This window comes from Anser brachyrhynchus, assembly GCF_964034855.1.
Source record: "Anser brachyrhynchus genome assembly, chromosome: 5".
NCBI classification, from domain to species: Eukaryota; Metazoa; Chordata; class Aves; order Anseriformes; family Anatidae; genus Anser; species Anser brachyrhynchus.
Genome location: NC_137699.1, coordinates 48,366,034 through 48,384,749, shown reverse-complemented (window position 1 = coordinate 48,384,749; position 18,716 = coordinate 48,366,034). Strand labels below are relative to the sequence as shown.

At 49.3% G+C, this 18,716-nt stretch overlaps 1 protein-coding gene and 1 long non-coding RNA gene across 8 annotated transcripts in view; both read left to right on the top strand.

The window, feature by feature from the left end:
- Positions 1 to 3,891, top strand: part of LOC308195659 — a 109,351-nt gene extending 105,460 nt beyond the window's left edge. Inside the window, exon 7 of the long non-coding RNA XR_013951696.1 lies at positions 996 to 3,891. This is a non-coding gene — a long non-coding RNA (uncharacterized lncRNA). The remainder of the gene's footprint in view (positions 1 to 995) is intronic.
- A 190-nt stretch (positions 3,892 to 4,081) lies between these two features.
- The window catches only part of FOXN3 (forkhead box N3), a 200,564-nt gene continuing 185,929 nt past the window's right edge, over positions 4,082 to 18,716 (top strand). For 3 of the 7 annotated variants that reach the window (XM_080593472.1, XM_080593484.1, XM_080593478.1), the window contains exon 1: positions 4,090 to 4,269. The gene's annotated coding sequence lies outside the window, so the exon portion shown is untranslated. Of the gene's footprint in view, positions 4,270 to 7,974; positions 8,140 to 18,716 lie in introns of all 7 variants that reach the window. The other 4 variants (XM_080593477.1, XM_080593479.1, XM_080593474.1 and 1 more) reach the window with 4 other exon arrangements.

The following is an 18,716-nucleotide window of genomic DNA, read 5'->3' as shown; positions in this document are numbered from 1 at the left end:
AGCTGTGGGATGCTGGGGGAGAGAGGGACAGGCCGGGGAGCAGGCACTGATGTGAATGATGAGGGAGAGTGAGCATCCCTTTGCCTCAGGCTACACCTAGAATAGCTAGAAAAACTGACTGCATCTCACTGGTTGCACCCAAAATAATGCCTGTAACTATTGTGTACACTTTAGGATGTTAAAAGAACAGAAAGGAAAAAGAGAACTGGTTTTACAAAACATCACAGACTACCTTGCTTCCCAGTGATCGTCTCAGACAGGCACATCGGACTGAGTTTGGCAGTACCAGAACAGCTTTATGAATGTTTTCTTGTAGTTTTATGTTATTCTAAAATCTGCCTCGGTCACCGCTGAGTAGTCATCAGTCTTCTTCCCTCTGGCAGTAAAGTGTGTGCTGTTTTGGATCCTAGTTCCATGAGGTTAAGAGAAATCCTTCTGCTTATTTTTCGCTTTCAGTCTTTCAGCATTTCTGCCACTGAAGATCCTCTTCTACAGCCTAAAGTTGAAAAATCTTTGTGGCAGATTTGGCATTGCCTGTAATAATTTATGAACGTGATGTGTTGACATGTTTACTGTGTGCATACACTGAGCTACTTCAATAGCTGGATTGTCAAGCAGTGTACCCAGGAGAGGGGAGATGAATCCAGGCACGCATTTTTGAGGAAACACTTTGGAAATGAAGCAAGCGCCCTTCACTGTGACATTTTGGTTGGGCCCTGCTAGGCTTGCAGGAGATTTCCCTGGGAGGATGCGGGTGCCTGCGAAGGAAGACACGAGAAGCCCCGAGAATTTACTGAGAACCATTTAAATGGAGGCGTTGGAGAATGAGAACCCAAAAGGGATTGAGAGAGCTCAGATCTGCAGATGGCTAATTCTGTAGATGTTGATAAGAGTGCAAGATAAAGTGGATGTGATACTTTTTTTTTTAACCAATATGCTTTATTTCAGTGGTTAAAAGGCTCTTCTGTTTTACCAGTGTTGTTTGGGTCATGCAGGAAGGATGAAGGTCTCTGTTCCCATGTATACCTGTGAGCTTGGAGAATGTACGAGGTACATGGGCTGGAGCTTGCTGTGAGCGTGCCACGACCATGTTATCCCATCTGTGGAAATGTAAAAACTCAAGGCCTGGCATAAGCAGAGGGTAAGTCAGAAAGACCACTGACAGCCAGAGATACAGCAGTAACCATAACAACACCATCATCTTTCTTGTAAGTCCTAGCACGTAATTCTGCTAATGACTTTTATTAAACATTTAAGCCTTAGCCTTCAAGTGATTCATATTTGTTACAAAAAACCGTCCCATTAGCACAAAGTACAAGCTGAAACAAAGTTAATGAGCCCTAATACTTGCAGGATAATTCAAAGTTTAAGGGTGATATTAACAAAAATAAAATACGGAAGAGCAGAAGAAATCCAGTTTCATTGTCCACCAGAGAACCTGAGTCTTATCCTTTCGGTTCATAAAACCAAGTCTATTGCTCAAGTGACTCTTACGCTGTTATTAAAGTTGTACGAGAACACATAGATGTGCATAATTAAGTACCCCTTTGTGGCCATAACCGGTCTGCCTGGCTGTCCACGGGGAATGCGAGTGGGACTTGATTCATAAGCATGAAAGAGAGGATGTCATTACCGTAATCCCCCTGTATTTCACCGCGTTGTCCGGGGCTCGGGCCCACGCGGTGGAGTGGTCGGGCACAAAGGCCTACCAGTGGGGGCCAGCTGTGTGCTCTGTGCGTCTGAGAGGCAATAGGGAAATGACCTGGAGCTGCATACGTGAGTATTTGTTCTATGAAAATCTTCAGTGGAACTCAAGTCAGGCAGCCAAACAACTGAGGCACTACAAAAAGTCATTAAGAGTGTCTGAAAATGCAGTATATTTTTAATTGTCTCCTTGTTTTGCAGTCAGATACTAATGGCAAACGGGTAGATGGAATAAAAGTCACTGACATCTTCCTACTCTTGAAAACAAATGATGTGGCTAAAACACTGCCGTTTTTATCTTTGTTTCCAAGTGAAGAGACTAAACACACTCCAGAAACGAAAAGGGTAAGCAGCACAGCTATAACATGCCGTATCGGAAGTGACGAGTGAGCATTTGTATGGCGACCGATTTCCTCCCGCAGTTACGTTCATTTTATGTGGCTCCCATTAAGCACGATACCTGGTCTCTGCGCTCGCCAGCCAGCTCGGTCTCGGCAAACAACTTTGGAAGTGCAAAAAGGGAATGGGAAAGGATGTGCTGCAACGGAGCTGAGGGCTGGGCAAGCACGGGCCTATGGTGCTCATCTCCTGCAACAGCTCCTCGTATTGCTCCTCGGTAAATAACCGCCTGGTGCTACAGCACCATGGAGATGTTCCCAAGAGGCGTCCCTGTGGCAAAGCACCCCTACGCTAGAATGGTTTTCTTGGGGTGGGAGAGGAGACCCCGGTGCTCTGGGTGCCAGAGGCCAGGAATAACCCAGCAGCTGCCAGCTGGGTGCCCGGGTTTGCAGGCTCTCCAGGAGAACAAGGCTTAATGAAAAACGCGAAGGAGAATTAGATGAAACGGGCTGACTTGGACATGGGAAAACGTTCTGCAACATAAATCATAAATTCTTCCCCGTTTGGAGAGAGGTAAGAATTTCATCTTCATTAATTTCATCTGGCAGATACAGATAACAAAGCAGCCCTCTGTATGGGAGAGTGAACATCGCTAAGGCTGATGCAAAGAGACAAGATGCACTTGGAGACAGGAAAAATACGTTGCTGAGAAAGTTTCCACTATTAATATTTTTCCCTTGCAAATGTGGGTCTTCTAAAACACTCTTTTCTTTAGGAAGGATCCAAATGAAGAGGAGGTGGGAAGCAGAGTTACAAAGCACCTAAGAAAGCCTCAAATATCTGAGTGGGAGGAAGGAAGAAGAAATGAAAGAATAATGAAGCTTGCATCACTGGGAGCAAACAGAGGAAGGGAAATGCACATACTTGTGGCTAAATTCTGCAGGAACTTAGGCTGAGGTTTAAAGCTGCTGCGGTTAGCACAGATACAGGCGCAGAGCAATTCAGACGACCTGATCAAAGGACAAAGAAACGCTGCTGCTGCTTTCATTAGGAAAATTACCTGGCTTGGAGTTAATGGGTATGTACAGGAAAAAGTGCTTTCTTTATAGCATTGACACGGAGTAGACCTGTGAAGGGTAATCAGCACCTGCAGTGTCTACAATGACTGTGATTTGGGGATTCCTTGAGTGGGGCCAGGACTTTGCCATTCACGGAGACTCCCCTTGGCATTCGTGGGATTTCCAGATGTGGCGATACTGCAAACAGATAATTACACTTTCACAAGCAATTTGCAGACGCCTTGTTATTGACGTGGTGCCCAGGGCCCCCTGCATTAGCTGTGCTGACAGCTGAGCCAAAACGCTCCGCTCCCACCTCTCGGGGTGTTTTCATTAAGACTACACCGGGTGTTTCTACACGGTGAGCACCGCCAGCAGCTGCCATGCCGACAGCCGCCTACCTGGGCTAGGAGCGAAGCCTGGAAAAACAAACCTGTGAACTTTGCCTGGGGGCTCCCAGGGCTGTGTATGCCCCATGGGACAAACCCAGCCTGTCCGCACAGTGAAGAGTGAGTTTCGGGGAAGCAGCCGAGGTCACGGCCTTCTGCGCAGACACAGGGGCACCAGGGACACAACTGGGACCCCCAGAGGCGGGGGTGGTTTTTGTGATTTTCACGAGCAAAAGGGCCGGGCTGCTCCTTTCAACATCCACCCTGAGGGCCGGAAAAATGGGCAGAGGAGCCGTCCTTCTGTTCCCCTCCACCCACATAACCGTATATTACACAAACACACACAAAAAAATCCATTTTTTTTCCCGAATCTTATCACCAAGAATTCACGAGCTACAACTTTCCGCATCCTTCTGACCTCCAAAGGCCGCCCCGGGCCTTCGCCGCCTCCCTCCAGCCCGGCACCGGCCCGGGGCCCCCGTCGCTCCACGGCGGGCAGGGAGGCGGCGGCGGGGCCGGGCCGGGGCGGTGCCGGGGCGGTGTCGGGGCGGTACCGGGGCGGTGTCGGGGCGGTGCCGGGGCGGTGCCGGTGCCGGGGCGGGCCCGGGGCCCGGCGGGCGGCCGGAGGGGGCGGCGCGGGCTGCGGCTGCCTCCCGCCGGGGGCGCGGAGCGGGGCGGCCGCGGGGAGCTCCCACCGCACCGCACCGCACCCACCTCGCCCCACCCCACCCCACCCACCCACCCACCGCACCCAGCCGGCGAGGGAGCGAGGCGAGGAGGTAACGGCGCTGGCGATCCGCGCGGTCCCGGGCGCTGCGTGGCGCTGCCCCGGCCAAACTTTTGGGGCCGCTCTGCCCCGGCCCGGCCCCGCGGGGTCCCCCCCCCCCCCCCCGCCTCAGCGCCCCCCGGGGCTCCCGGCGCGGCCCCGCGGCCGGACAAGGGCACCGCCGGGGGCTGCCCCGGGCGCTCTCGCATCTTCCGGCCGCTTCGCTCCGCTCGCGGGCCGCCGGGGCCGGCTCCCAGCTGGGCGGCACGGAGCGGCGCTGCGCCCGGGGGCGGCGGGGCGAGGGGGATCTGGGCTCCTGCTCCTCGAGCCGGGGGGGCTGGGGGGGGCGTGGTGTTCCCCAGGCTGAATATTGCGCAGAAACGGGCAAACCGTGGAAATGAGTTTGTTTGGTACCAAAATATGTACGTGTGCGTGTATATGTGTATATCCCTAACACACACAAATGAGCAAGCCGTGGAAATGAGTTTGTTTGGTACCAAAATACGTACGTGTGTGTATATATATCCATAACGCACAAAACCGAGCAAAAAACCATGAAAATGAGTTTGTTTGGTACCTGTATATATGTGTGTATATATCCATAACACACACAAAAATGAGCAAACCATGAAAATGAGTTTGTTTGATACCAAATATATATATATATATCTCCATAACACACGAAAATGATCAAACCGTAAAAATGAGTTTGCTTGATACCAAATATATATATATATCCATAACACATGAAAATGATCAAACCATGAAAGTGAGTTTGTTTGGTACCCATATATATATATATATATATATCAATAACACACAAAACCAAGCAAACCGTGAAAATGAGTTTGTGCGGTACTAAAATATATTTATACACGTATATCGAACGGTGAAATGAGTCCGTGCACTATCAAATTCTGCCCGTCCGTCCCCCGGGCAGGGTGTGGGTGCGGTAGCGGGGTGGCAGGAGCCCCGCTGTGCCCGGTGCCCGGCGGAGGCCAGCGCCCAGTGGCCTTGCTGCGAGGGCGTGAGGCCGCCCGGCCGTGGGGCAGCTCTGGGGTAGGAGAGGGACTGTCCCAGGAGTGCAACATCTATAAACACTTTTCTGATTGGTTTAAAAATTTAGACACAGGAAGCGGATGGTATCTAATAACAGACAAGTGGAGACACTGTTGTCATGGAAACTGAGAAGACTTCCCCCCCCCCTCCGTTTATTTAAAAAAAAAAAGTCTGCATATCATCAGAAATGCCTGCAGAAACGTGTTGGCTTCTGGTGCCTTTCCCACAGCATCTGTTGAAACCTGAGAACGTGCCTGTCAAACCAAGGTCACTCGCAGTAAAAACTGCGCCGCCTCCACGGCTCCTCTCCTCTCCTCTCCTCTCCTGCCGGCCGTCCCGGGCTCCCACCGAAGGACGAGCGCAGGCTGGGGAGGCAGCGGGGTGCTGGCCTCGCTCGGCCGGCCTCCGTCCTGTGGTGCCTCCTGGGACTCGGGAGGGACGGCCGGGGCTGGTGGGGTCTGCCTTTGGTCCTCCTCGGTACAAAACTATACTCGAGCAAAGTGGTGTGAACTTGAGCGTTGAGGCTTCGACTCCGGCCTCACCTGGGGAAAAAATGAGAGGCAAATGGCTGTGGGAAGCGCTGTGCGATGGTTTCTAATAAAAGTCACCGCTTGGTTGTGGAGTGCTGCTTGGGGATGAAACCGGAGAGAGAACAAAATGTACTTCATTACTGATGAATGCAACGTGAGAAAAGAGGGCTGAAGTTTTACTTTGCCGGACTACTGAAAGTTTGTTGGGTGTGAGAGGAGAGTGGTTTTGCTCTTAGAGCAGCAGAGAAGTGTTTGTCAGGGAACTCGCAAGAAGGGCTTTAATGCTTTTACTTGTTTTCTTGGGTAGCAGACGTTGATCTTGGATGTTTTTGATGGAGAGACATCTTTGAGAACTGAGTAACCCCTGCGTTTTCTTGAAGCATTTCATTTTCTTGCCCTCTTTAATCGTAGTTTTGCAGCGACCAAGCCGAGAGAAGCACCGAGCACATCACCGCTGTGCCGGTCGCTGCTTGGGAACCTTCAGGGACCGCTGCCACCTTCGGCATCCCTGGCTTACGTGCTCTGCTCTTTGGTTGTTGCTTCTTGAGAGCTCCAGCTGTGGCCGTTCAGGCCGGACGGCGCGGGGCTGAGCCCCCAGGTGCAGGCAAGGGGCTCAGCACCCTCCCCTTGCACCACGCCGTGGGCACACGGTGCCGGCGGTCGTGCATCGACTCTTGTCCTGCTTGCCTCTCATCATCCAGGTGCTGCCTCCAGTTGTTTTGGAGTGCAAGTGGAGAAAGTTTGGCTTCGGAGCGAAAGTGTGCTTGCTTCTAGAAAAGAATTTCCTGTTGTCGGGAGCACCCTTATCTGCAGGAAGGTTCGCCGGCAGGAAGCGTGTCGGTTACTTGTTTTTACAAAGCGAAGGAAACGGACTGGATTAGGTACTTTCTAGATTTACCCTTCGTGGTCCTCGGTGTCTCGGCTGCCGTGTTTGTCTCTGGCGGTTTTGGTTTGTAAAAGTTTTGTGATGCCAGCTGGTCCCGGGCGAGATGCAAGAAGTAAAATTCTTGCGTTGTCCTGCCTCTTTTTCCTGCTGTTGTTTAACACAAACAAACCGAACAAACCCAGAGGCTCTCTGGGCCGCGTTTTCAAATCTATGCAATTTGCACCTTATGCCTTTTGAGCCTAATTAATGATTTGAATATTCAGTGTGGATACTCAACAGATGTTTTTTTTCCCTTAAAAAGAAAGATCAGAAGTACATGTTATTTTACTAGTAGGAGCAGTCCTTATGCTTCCAAACTGCTTTTCATCCTGGATCATAAATCACCTTACCGAAGTCCATTTCTTTGACATCCGCAGAAATTCAGTGAGCATAGGAAACCAAAAGGTAGCGTTTCACATGGGCAGCCCAAAGTTATGGGGCAGGGCTGGCAGTCAAATTAACTGCCCCTGGATTAGCTGTTGCTAATGGATTAAAACTATGAAAATCAGCTGCCTTTCACAAGTGTGCTGAGGCTGGTGTGCCCGTAGGGAACGCGTGGATTTGGGGCTGGGGCTGGGAATTTCGACAGTGACCCCAGAAATGCCAGTCCATGCTGGTCCCGTCCAACTTGGTGTGGCTCTCGAGACGGGACGTGGCTGTGGGTGAAGGTCCAGGCGAGAGGCAGGGGCTGTGGTTTGGTTCATTGTGTTCCTACAGGCGGGGAGATTCAGGGCAATAAACGGTATTTCTCCGCTGTCAGCTCACAACAGAGTATTTATGGCGTTAGGCTGAACTTTCATAGAGGGTTTTGAGGGGGGAAGCATGGAACAGTTGCATAAACTTGTAAGAGACTGCCTGGCTCGCTTGACGTAGTGATTTTTGGCATAGGGAATGTCCTGGAATTAGGAGTCGTTGCTGGCAGAAGAGGCAGCCAGGGCTGAGGGCTCTCCAAAAGCCGAAACTGGGCTGGAATGGGACCGTCCTGGCCGATACTGGAATTTGCCAGTTCGTGACTTGAGACGTAACGCGGCGCAGCACGGCTTTGGCCGCAGTTCTGAAATATGTCTGATGAAACCGCACTTGGCTTGTTACCTGCTCTCGCAGCCAAGCCAAAGTCAAACTGCAGCAGAAATCATAATAAAAAAGGAATCCAACAAAACAGCGTTTTGTTTAAATGTAAAAATTATGGCTGTGTTTTTTTCAGAAGTGATCAGCTGATTCTGGGAAACCAGCGTGGAGCTCTGGAAGGAGAGACAGTGTTCAGAGAGTGGCTCTTCTGTGGGCCTTGGAAGTCCTCCTCCGCTCACGGAGTCAGAAGTCCAGCTGTCAGGATCCAGGGCAGCTCAGACCCTCCCTCCCTTCACTTCAGGTGCCTTTGTCAGTGTTGAGACTTCTGCTTTGGGCTGAAGTTGGCTGTCTAGCCTGAGGTTGGCACCTTGGCTTCCTGGGCAGCCCATGAAGGAGCAGGGCTGGCTGTGGGTGGGCATAAAGTGATGGGATAGCCCCACTCTGGAGGGGCCTGATGGTGGGTATGGGAGATGGATAAAGCTGGCTGAGGCTTTTAGGTGGGTAATGTCATGTCGGTCTGCCCTGGTGTTAGCTCAGCTGCTGCTGAATGCTTGCTTGCTGACAGTCAGGTTTTTCCCACCTCTGTGTCCTTCCGTGGTGGGGACACCATAGTGCTCAGGGATGGTCCCTAACAGGGGTTGCTGCTCTCTTGTATCTATTTTTTATTTTTTTCCTGAGTAAAAGGCTTACTTTTTATGATCAGGTAGTGGGAACAGTCCCCTGGGCTTCAGCCGGGACGCTCCACGAGCAGCAGTAGGCCGCTAAGCCCTGGCAAGCATGTTAGGGACAGATGATGGCTGGGTCTTTCTTTGGGACCTATTTGTACCTCATGTGTTTTGTAAATAAGAGGCAACAACAGCTTTTTTTCCTTCCCACCATCCCTAAATTATCTCACAAAGTGTCTGATGTGTGTTTTGCCATGTGGGCCCTGGGATTCCCCATGGTGGGAATGCATCTGGTGCGGCGTGGGCTCCTGCTTCCTCAACGTAGGTGATGTGTTGTACCACAAAGGGCTAAATGGGTGGAAAGCACACCTGTAGCACTTTGGGTTAATTGGTGAAAAGGAATATTTACAAGCTGCGTTCTTCTCATCCTTTACTGGTATGGTACTTTGGTTCGTCTCGGGGAGGACCGGAGGTGGTGGTGCTTTCGGCCTTCAGTGTTTCTCTACAGCAACCTCCTTCAGCCTGACTTTGACGAGTGCAGCTGTGCACCGCCTGGGCTGCTCTGGACAAGGTCGCTTTCCCGGCGTCTTCCCTGTGCCAGCACCTCTGCCTCTGTCACACTGAACAGCCTCTCAGAGCTTGCTCTCGTTTCCTCTCATATTATACGCAGCCACTGATAATCAAAGGAGGAGGCCAGTCTCCATTGCCCTCTTGAGATTTTACGACAATTGTAATTTGTTTTATTCTGTCTGTCGTTCCTGAGAGGAGTTTGGCCCAGATGTGGGAGAAAGCATCGTCCTGTGCTCTTTCAGACCTCTCCCTAAAACTCACGTATTCCCTGATCTCTGCAGGAACTGGACAGGCTGGGGGTGAAACTTCTGCCCCTTGTCCTGGATGGTATTTTGTCGCTTGTTCCTGTTACCTCGCTGCCTGTAGTTGGGCAGCCTCTTTGCTAGAGCCGGGCTTTCCAACCACAGCTCTGCGCTTCTGGTCAGGTTTCTCCCTTGGGCTTGGTAGAGATGAAGCCCTTTCTCGGATGAAGCCAGTGCTCAGCACAGCGGGCACGTGCTGGTGCCCAGGCCCGAGCCTTCCTGCAGAGCCTGCATGGCGCCGCTCGCTGTGGTGGGATCCTCAAGTCAGCTGCGTGGTGGCCGCCCGGGCTCGCTCTGAGCAGGAGCAGAGGTGTGAGAGTGGTCGTTGAAGATGGGAGAGAGCTGAAGTTTAACCCAGAACTGGGTTAAATCTCACTGTACCCCCAAATCCGTCTTGTTTTGATCTGGGTCTTACAGTAGATCATTTGCAGCAGCTGCCAATAAGTATGCTAATTTTAACAGCAGATTTTCTAAAGCTTTTTGTTGTTGTTGTTACTGGAGGTAGAGAAAGGGATCCAAATGTTTTGATCCTATTTTTATCATTATCTTCACTGGGTTTTTCTCACTCTGCACTTTGCTGAGAGGAACAAAATTTTAATAATTCACTAATACACTTTCACTTCATTAACATTTCATCATTCTGGCATTGTGCATGGGGTGAACTCTCTTGTATTCTCATTAAGGCCCTGATCTTGCCTCCGTAGTCTCACATCCCTCCAGGTATATGAAAGCCCAAACACAGGTACTATTCTGACTTTTGGAAAGTTTGTTTGTTTGTTTTCTTAATAGATATTAAATTAAACAAAGTATGCAGGTTTTTTGTTTGTTTGGTTCCCCACAAAATGGAGGCCTACGTACAAAGATAGTGATGTTTAGGTGGAGCTGCTGGGTGCCAAGCCTCCAGCCATTGCAGAATTCACCGGTGTGGTCTGGGGAATGTAAAAACATGGGGCCTTGCTGTGGTGTCGTCCGCATTGTTTGATACAGCGTCGTGTTTGGTTTAAGTGAGATTTATAATGTTAAAGTGTTAAAATGTTCGTGAAAATTCTGGGTACCTTCACTGGGATAGCGCAGTGTTTAGTGACAAGAGGACGCAAATAACTCTTTACACATCTCATAATCACAAACGGGTGCTGAAATATGTCAGTTTGCAGGTGCATGCCTGTGTTGTGTTAGACAGTTGCTTTTTAATCGTGCCCAAATCTGAAATTGGCTGTTGAGCTCTGTGGCAACGTTCTTCCCACCCCCTTTTTTTTTTTTTCCTTTAGCATAAAATAAACCTCTGAATCAGTGCCTCATTTATTACTGCCGATTAAATACTGTTAGCACACCAATGTTCCAGGGGAGGTTTGGATTGGAAATCAGGAGGAATTTCTTCATGGAGAGTCTGGTCAAGCATTGGAACGGGCTGCCCAGGGAGGTGGTGGAGTCCCCATCTCTGGAGGTATTCAAGAAATGTGTGGACGTGGCACTAAGGGATATGGTTTAGTGATGGCGTTTGGTAGGTCAGCTGAATGGTTGGACGATGATCTTGATGGTGTTTTTCAACCCAGGTGATTCTGTGATTCTAAATTATGGCAGGCCTATTCAGAAGGCAGGAGAAGCTCAGCATAGCTGGAGGCCGGGCAGTGCGTAGGTACGAGAGGCTCGAGAGTGGCAAGAAAACTTCTGAGTCGTGGGTGGTGGAGAGCGAAGGGCCGGCTAGAAGCTTCAGGAGGCTGTGTATGTCAAAGAGTGCGGCTGTTGGGGGACCAGAGGACGAGAGAGCACAGTTGTAAACACAGGAGGTGCTGAGGGGCCTGGCTGAGGGTTTTCATTTGTCCAACGGTATATTTACTTATAGAAGCAGCAGGGCAGAAACTCGTCTCTTATAAATTGGTACGATGCTGTGGAGATGAGTGGGATTCCTCGGATTTACAGCCGCCGAAGGTCTGTGCAGAGGTGTCACAAGAAGAGGAAGGATGTGAAGCGGGGGGAGCTGGAATGCCTTGTAGGCCTGAGCAACAGCAAGGGGTGAGCTGGTTCAGGCCGTGAAGGGAGGCGGGCTGGCGGCAGGTCCAGTGCTGCTATATCGGGTCTGATCTGACGGCGAGACGCCCAGCCAAGAGCTGTCAGCAGGGCAGGCTGAGAGATGGGCTTGGCTGGAGCCGAGTCAGCAACAGAAAGCACCTTTCTCATTGGCACAGCAGTGGCTGGTGTGGGAGTGAGCAACATCACCCACAGGGTGAGGAGAGGGGAAAAGTACGGCCAAGGCTGCAGCAGGAGCCAGGGGAGAGGATGCGGAGGTGCGGAGGAGCAGCAAGATCAGGCCGAGGAGGGCCAGAGAATGGTATCTGACAGAGCCAAGGCAGGGCAAAAAGCCAGCCTGGGTGGAGGAACAGAACAAACTTACAAACTGCATGTGGAGCTGAGAAGAGAAAGGGAATGACCCCAACTTCTTTAGAGGCATGAGCCGTGAACAATCTCCACTACAGTTAGTAAACTTTGAAAAGCTGAGCTGTAAATAAACTGCATTATAACTGCTGCATCTATTTTTTTTTCCTGTCTCCTGCTGTTGCAATGTAGTGTGCCACTTGCCGAGGAGGGTGGCAGTGGCTGTGTGGCATGCTCGAGGTCTCGTAGGCCTTGGGACTCCTCTGTGTCACCTTCTTGAGGGAACCATGATCTGCTTGTGGTGGTTTTGTGACTGCAAATGGTTTCACCGCATCTCTGTATTGTCCACCTTCAGCTTGCTTTTGAGTATGAGCTTTCCTTCATCTAATTCAGTGCTCTGGAAGTCACCTTCTTCTTTGCAGAGAGCTTTCTGGCTCTCTGCACTGGGCCACCCCATCTTTTGTGTAATTTGAGTGCATGAACTGTGAGATGGCTTTTGGGGGCCTAACTCTGCTTGCACTTTCCCAAATGAGATCATCTTCTGAATATATTTTGCCATGGAGTAACTGTCCTCAAGGAGGAGGAAAATGCAGAGTGGAAAAATGAGATTTGTAGAAATTAGGCATGTGTGCTACGTTTGTCACCCTTCTTCACAAACAGGTCTCTGCAGGCGTGAGAGCAGCCCGTTTGCAGCTGGTCCTGGAGCACGCTGGAGGGACCTGAAATAGCAGGAAAGACAAGAAAAATATAAGAACAGCGTGAAAAGTGCAGTGCATTTAAAAGTCCTTTCACTTACTTTTTTGGCATCTTTTTTTGGTACCTCAGAAACAGCCTGGGTCGGAAAGTCAGTCTACCAAAATACATGGATTTATTTATTTCCTAGTTACATCAAAAGTATGCCTTGTTGTAGTTGCATTTCCTGACTCCCAAACGTTGTCTTGGTCCCCCAGGCTGAGGCTGCCTGCTAAAATGAGAAAGATAACCTTGCTTGCTGGTGGGGTGCTTTCCTGGGGCTTCTCCTGGTTGCCCCAGCACCGTGCGGCCTGCACAGCTCGCAGGATTTGGGGTACAGAGTTGGTTGTGGTGGTGCACGTACAGCTGCACAGCTAGTGTGGAGCCAAGGGGCTCCTGCCTGCCCCTGGTCCTGTGCAGCCTCCCTGATGAATGAGAAAAAGGCCAAATACAGTCATATAGGCCTTGAACCCCTCATCAGGGGTTTCAGGGTAGTACTTTCAGTGCAGGCTTTTTTATTTTTTACACAGCAAGACAGTATTATCTTCCGTCGAGGGGCTCCGTGACAAGGCCATTACTATGCTGGTGATAGTAGTATCGCTGTTTCCCACTTGCCCAGTTCCACGGGAGCGTTACATTCCCAACCGGTGGACTCTGCCTGCTCCCTGCGCTGGTTGTGCGCAGCGTGTGCCAGCCAGCCTGCCCTCTCGCTTTTTTAGCATGAATTCCTTTCCACCCAAATGGGGATGCCTGTTCACAGTGTGATGTGGGCAGCTCAGGACTCATTTTGAAATCTGGAGCTTTTTTTATCCCCCCTAACCCTCATAGTAATTTTAATTCTGAAATTGTTTACTATCATGCTTTATACTGTTAGTTTGGGGGTAAGAGCTGGGACCGCAGAACAGCAGAGATCCCAATCTTGGGCATAGTGGGGAAAAAAAATGTTCTTCCTTATCCTAAAAACCAGAAGCCTGAATAACATATTTGGACCAAAAATTCCTCCAGTATAGAAGTCCCAACACCAATATAATTATTTACCTTGCTTTAATGTTTCATGCACTTTAAGTTCCCGTTGCCTGCTAGTAACATATGAACATGGGGGAGATTTGGAGGGTACGCACAGGATTATTGGCATTTCTTCGGCAGCTGCTACTAGCCTGCCTATGTTCAGCAGATTTTATGCTGTCAAAAACAGTTAGAGCACATGAACGAATGGGCAGGCAACCACATGAATATTGATTAATATAGACAGAAACTGGCCTCCCACCTCTTGCTCAGACAAAACAGCAATGACAAAAAAGGCAGCAGGAGTCAGCCCATGGCATGTTTTATTTCAAAAGTAGAGTTTTGTTTTGTGGAGACTCCCTGGGAATCAAGCTTTTCTGTCCAAACCCAAGGAAAAGGAGCTTCATCCGGGTGCCAAAAGGCGGTCTGCCACATCTGTGAGCAAGGAAGTGGCTTGACTTCTACAGGTGTTGAAGCCAGCAGTGTGGCACTTTGAAAAACCTAGCCAGCCTTTCCTCTGGTGCCAGCATGGGCACAACTGCTGGCAAAAAACAGAGCTTGTCCCTTTCCATGCCAAAATCTACTCTCTCTGCTTGTCTTAGATGATTTCAGTGAAAATTTTGCCTGAACAAATAGCTCAGCATCTGATCAAGGTAGATGGTTCATGTTTAAAGTCCACTTTTGGGTATTTGTGGGAAGCTCCTGTGGGATGCAGTGACGGTTGCATCTGATTTTGTGAATGCAGAATTTGGTGCTCTGTTGCTGTTACCGATACAGTGGTAATGGTTATCATTATACATTTTTTATTCCAGTGGTAGATAAACAGTGTTAATATTGTGCTCTTCCCCAGAGATCCTGTCAGAATCCTCTGAAGCGTGTCCTCCGTTGATATGTAAGGTGATTTATGCGAGCATCCCTGTGGCCAGTGCGAGTGATGCACATAAGGCTTTTTGGAGCCCCTAAGCCCATGGGCTCATCTCCACATCTGATGACTACTGGGGTGAGTGAAGATGGGTTGTCAACACACCTCTCTCTTGTGGTGATTAACTCTGATGTCTAATGACTCAACCCAGGTCGCAGCCTTTCCCCCAGGCATTATATTCACCGGTCTCTTGGCCACCTTGCTCTGTGGAGTTGCAGGAAGGTAGTTGTCCTTATGTTCAAATTTAGCAGTTAAGGAGTAGACAGACACACAGATGTGGGCAGCAGGATGACTGAAGGCTTTTGTAATAAATAATAAAGCTAACCCTCTTCCCCCAAAATGCTTTTGTAGTAGCCTAAAGAACTGCTTCACCTGTGAGCTGCAGAAGGAGACATGGTTGGATTACAGAAGTGCATGCAATGAGTTGAAATACAGTGTTTTAATTTTCACTGCCAATAAACACCCTTCATTGCTGAAGCAACTTTCTTTAAGACAGAAGCCCCAAAAGAGGTTCCTGTCCCTTTTCTATCTTGTTTAAAGTGATGCCGCTCTACTGAAGCCAGGGCCTAGAGAGCTGGGGAGAAGACCGCTTCTTTTTTTTCCTAGAAAGCTTGAATGCAACATAGTTTTATTTCTGCACGTTAAAGTTAATAACACAGCAAGTGTATTTTGAAGTATTTCTAGGATCTCTATATGTTAAATAACTGCAGGCAGACTTTATAGTCACTCTATAGGGCCTCATGATCTATCATTTTGAGCTACCTTCTATCTATTACGTTTTATCTGCCTGCAAAATCCATTTCTAATTCTGGCCATATCTCCTTTGCGATCACTTGCCAGAAATCTATTCCCAGGTTTCTCCTTATTTTAGTGAAATATCTCTGCTTCAGCACCTTTCCCAAGGTGGCTGATCTAATCACGGCACTATCAGTTATCGCTTCTCATTTCCTTTGCTAGCTCTGTCAAATGCAATGCACAGCCTAACAAAGTGACATTCAAATACTCCCAGTGACCAAAGCCATTTCCCTCTCTTTCACTCTGCACAACTGGAATTATGCGTGGCTTCTTCAGCACACACCCTTCGCTCCAGGAATGTGGCTTGTGAGGAACTGTGCAAAGTGCAATGTGAGAAGGCATTGAGCAGACAGAATAGCTCCCTGTGTCTGCCACAGGTTGTATTGACCGTCTGGGTGGTGGATCCCATGCCCATGACTGCTTTTTCCAGGTAGAGGAGAGCAGTGCTTCATTCCTGGTGAGAGAGCCCTGCCATCAGAGGAATAAAATGTCACCTTGCTGTTCCTAATCTCCATTTTTTGTGCCTCTATACATTTGTTTCTCTTTTAAATGTGATTATTGCCATATGCAGGGGTCATTGTACACTGAGCAGGGTGCTTGTGTTTCTCTGGGAAAGAGTCACGTATGAGGTGGGATCTTCTGTTAGGATTAAAAGTAATTTCTGTGGACGCAGCTCCAGCAATAGCATCTCTTTTTCTGTCTCTCTTATTTTGGGTGACAAACCTCTTAGCTTTATCTTAGATTGCTATCACAAACTAATACGTGTTTTAATAAGTGTGTGGCTGACTACTCCTCTGCTCTGGAAGATGAAGTTACCCACCTGCATCCTCAGAGTGCCTCCTGCTCTGTGCTGTCATGAGCTGGGCTTGCTGCAACCCCATTCCTCCATGGCTTTCAGCCAAGGCTGAACCCAAAATCTTGCTTTTTGTAAGGGAGTGGGGTCCAGCTCTGGCCAAGCTGCCTGCAGCCCCATCCAGGCTCTGGCGAGGCATGCCTGGGCTGGGAGCTGACCACGAGCAGCACGGCAGGACCTGGATTTCTTCAAAAGCACACTGCCTGTTTAATTTTTTTTTTGTTTCTTCCCACTGTGTGGATCAAATAAACCTGTCTTATAGTCTGCAGCACATCAACGCACATATTTCCCCTGTAGCTTGTTACAGGTTGCAGAATTGAGTTCATGCAGAAGGTGAGGGGGAAAATTACAAAAACGGGTTTTAAGCTGACAAAAAGAACCAGTCCAATTTGTTGCCACTGGCCCCAGGTACAACAAAACCCAGGTGCTCTGCGTTTGGGTCCTTTGGCAGGTATTTCGATATTTCAGCCCCTGTCCCCCCTGTCACCTAGCTCTGCTCCAGGGGGACTGCAGGGCCGGCTTCTGGGTGTCCTAAAGTGGTTGCTTCCAGTACAGCCACGTGGCGAGGACAGGGTCTAATGGCTAGAAAAGCTGTTCGTTGCTGTGGTTTTTTTTTCTTTTTTTTTTTTCCTAGCTATTTCCTCACCGTAGGAAGGTAGAGAAATCTGTGATAAAATAATAATTAAATGCTGACAGTACTAAATTTCCACCCAGCGTGAGTTGGCAGCAGTTGCAAACCAAAACATTAGGTCATTAAAGAAAAAAAAAAATGATTAAATACTTCTGTATGCTTTTCTGATTAGCTATTCTTAAAAAGAACATGTGGCTATAATAGAAGGGTGTACTTGACAGCAGCAATTGCTTTTCTAGGGAAAGGTAAAATTCTCCAGGTTTAATGCGTATATATATGTGTTTTCTTGCTGATCTCAATGGGCATTTACATCTCACTAATAATCCATTTTTAAAAAGCACCATGTAATCTCCCCACCAACAAATACGTGAAATACTCTCAATATTATGTTTCTGGAGAGAAGAGTTATCAGTGACTACAATGCTCAGGGGTGGTTGTGGTCTCTTTTTCGTAGTCTCTGGCTGGGCAGAGCTGGCTTTGAGCTTCAGAGCCCCGCAGCCTTGGTGAACCTTGCTGTGGCACTGGTGGTGTTGAAGCACTGCAAGGCTCAGGGCTGGGCTGCGCTGCATATAAATGGTATAAAATGGTAAAAATGGTCAGAAGGTGCATTTGTAGGTTAATCTTTTCACAGTGCTCTAGTGTATTTTGGCTCCAGTGTGTTCCATAATACCGTTTCAGGGGCTGGTACCTATAGATCATGTATATCCTCTGCTCCTTCTGGATCCTCTATAAGGGATGCTGCAGGACCCAGCAAGCAGGGAGGATCCAGGGATGGTGGCATTGCAGGAGAGCTGTGGTCGCTGCTGGCCCTGCAGGAAACTCAGGAGCAGGGGCAAGGAGCTGGCCAGGGGCATTTTGAGTTATAATTTGGAGAGAGGAAGCCCCAAGGCAGTGGATAACCACACCAGCAGCCTGGCTGGTGTCAGCTGGGTGTCAGCCTGGGATGCCGGGCGTCCCCTCTGCAAGTGCCAGGAGTGCCTCTGAAGCCTGCCCAAGCTCTGTGACCCAAACACACTTCCCAAGCATGTCCCCAGCATTGGAGATGTCCCTATCGGTGTGGCTCCTGCTGCCATCGTATCAGAGCAGCTTGTGGGCCGTCATGTGCTTATCTCCTGTCATGCCTGCAGCACCACAGTGTCGTCCTCCCTCCCTCCACCAGCTCCTTCCTTCCACCTGCATGTGAGAAACTGAGGAATGGAGAGAGGGGTTTTCTCGGCTACTGCCACTGTTGTGTTTGAAGGCGAACCATAGAGTAATACAGCCTTACGTGGTAGTAATGTGCCCTTGTATGCACCCAAAAGTTGCACATGAACAACATGGTCTTACAAGCATTACTTCTGTCCCCTGGAAGGTTCATCTGAAGGTGTTTGAAGGAGGATCAGCATCATGTGGTTACAAATTTACTCAGCACTTCTATTAGACTCTTCTAAGGGCAACTGGAATATTTGCCTTTCCCTTGGGAGCTGTGTAAGGTACATTTTTGTTTTTCTTCACAGAAAGCAATTTCTCAGGAAGTCATTCCAGTTTAATCTCCAGATTATCTGTTTCTTTGTTTGTTTTTCCCCCAGGGTAAAGCAGCTGAATAATCAGCTAACCCTAATTCAGGCAGGGCTGAGGACTATGTATGGGCACATACGTAGGGATCCAGACTGGAGGAATGCTGTTGCTTTAGGCTGCAGTTTTGTTCGTATAGCCTGAGTGTGGTGGTTTCTTTGGAGGCGAGTGCAGGTGCTCTGGGACCCTGGTCACTGCACAGGGTGACCTGAGCCCCCTGGAGACACCTCTGATTTGGAAAGCTGAGCGAAAGGTGTGTTTCCACAGTTGACATAACAGTCAGCTTCTTGCAATTTCAATGCAGCATCCAAGAGCGAGAGGAGGGCCCTTATGTCTTTCTCTCCTGTACCGAGACGTTGCCAGCAAGGAAGGGTCTGGTGGAGGCCGGGGACCGCCCGTGTCCCAGCGCTGTGTGGACACAGGGACCTGCATTCACTTGGGCCTGGTGCCTCGGTCACGCTCCTGTGGGGCAGCCT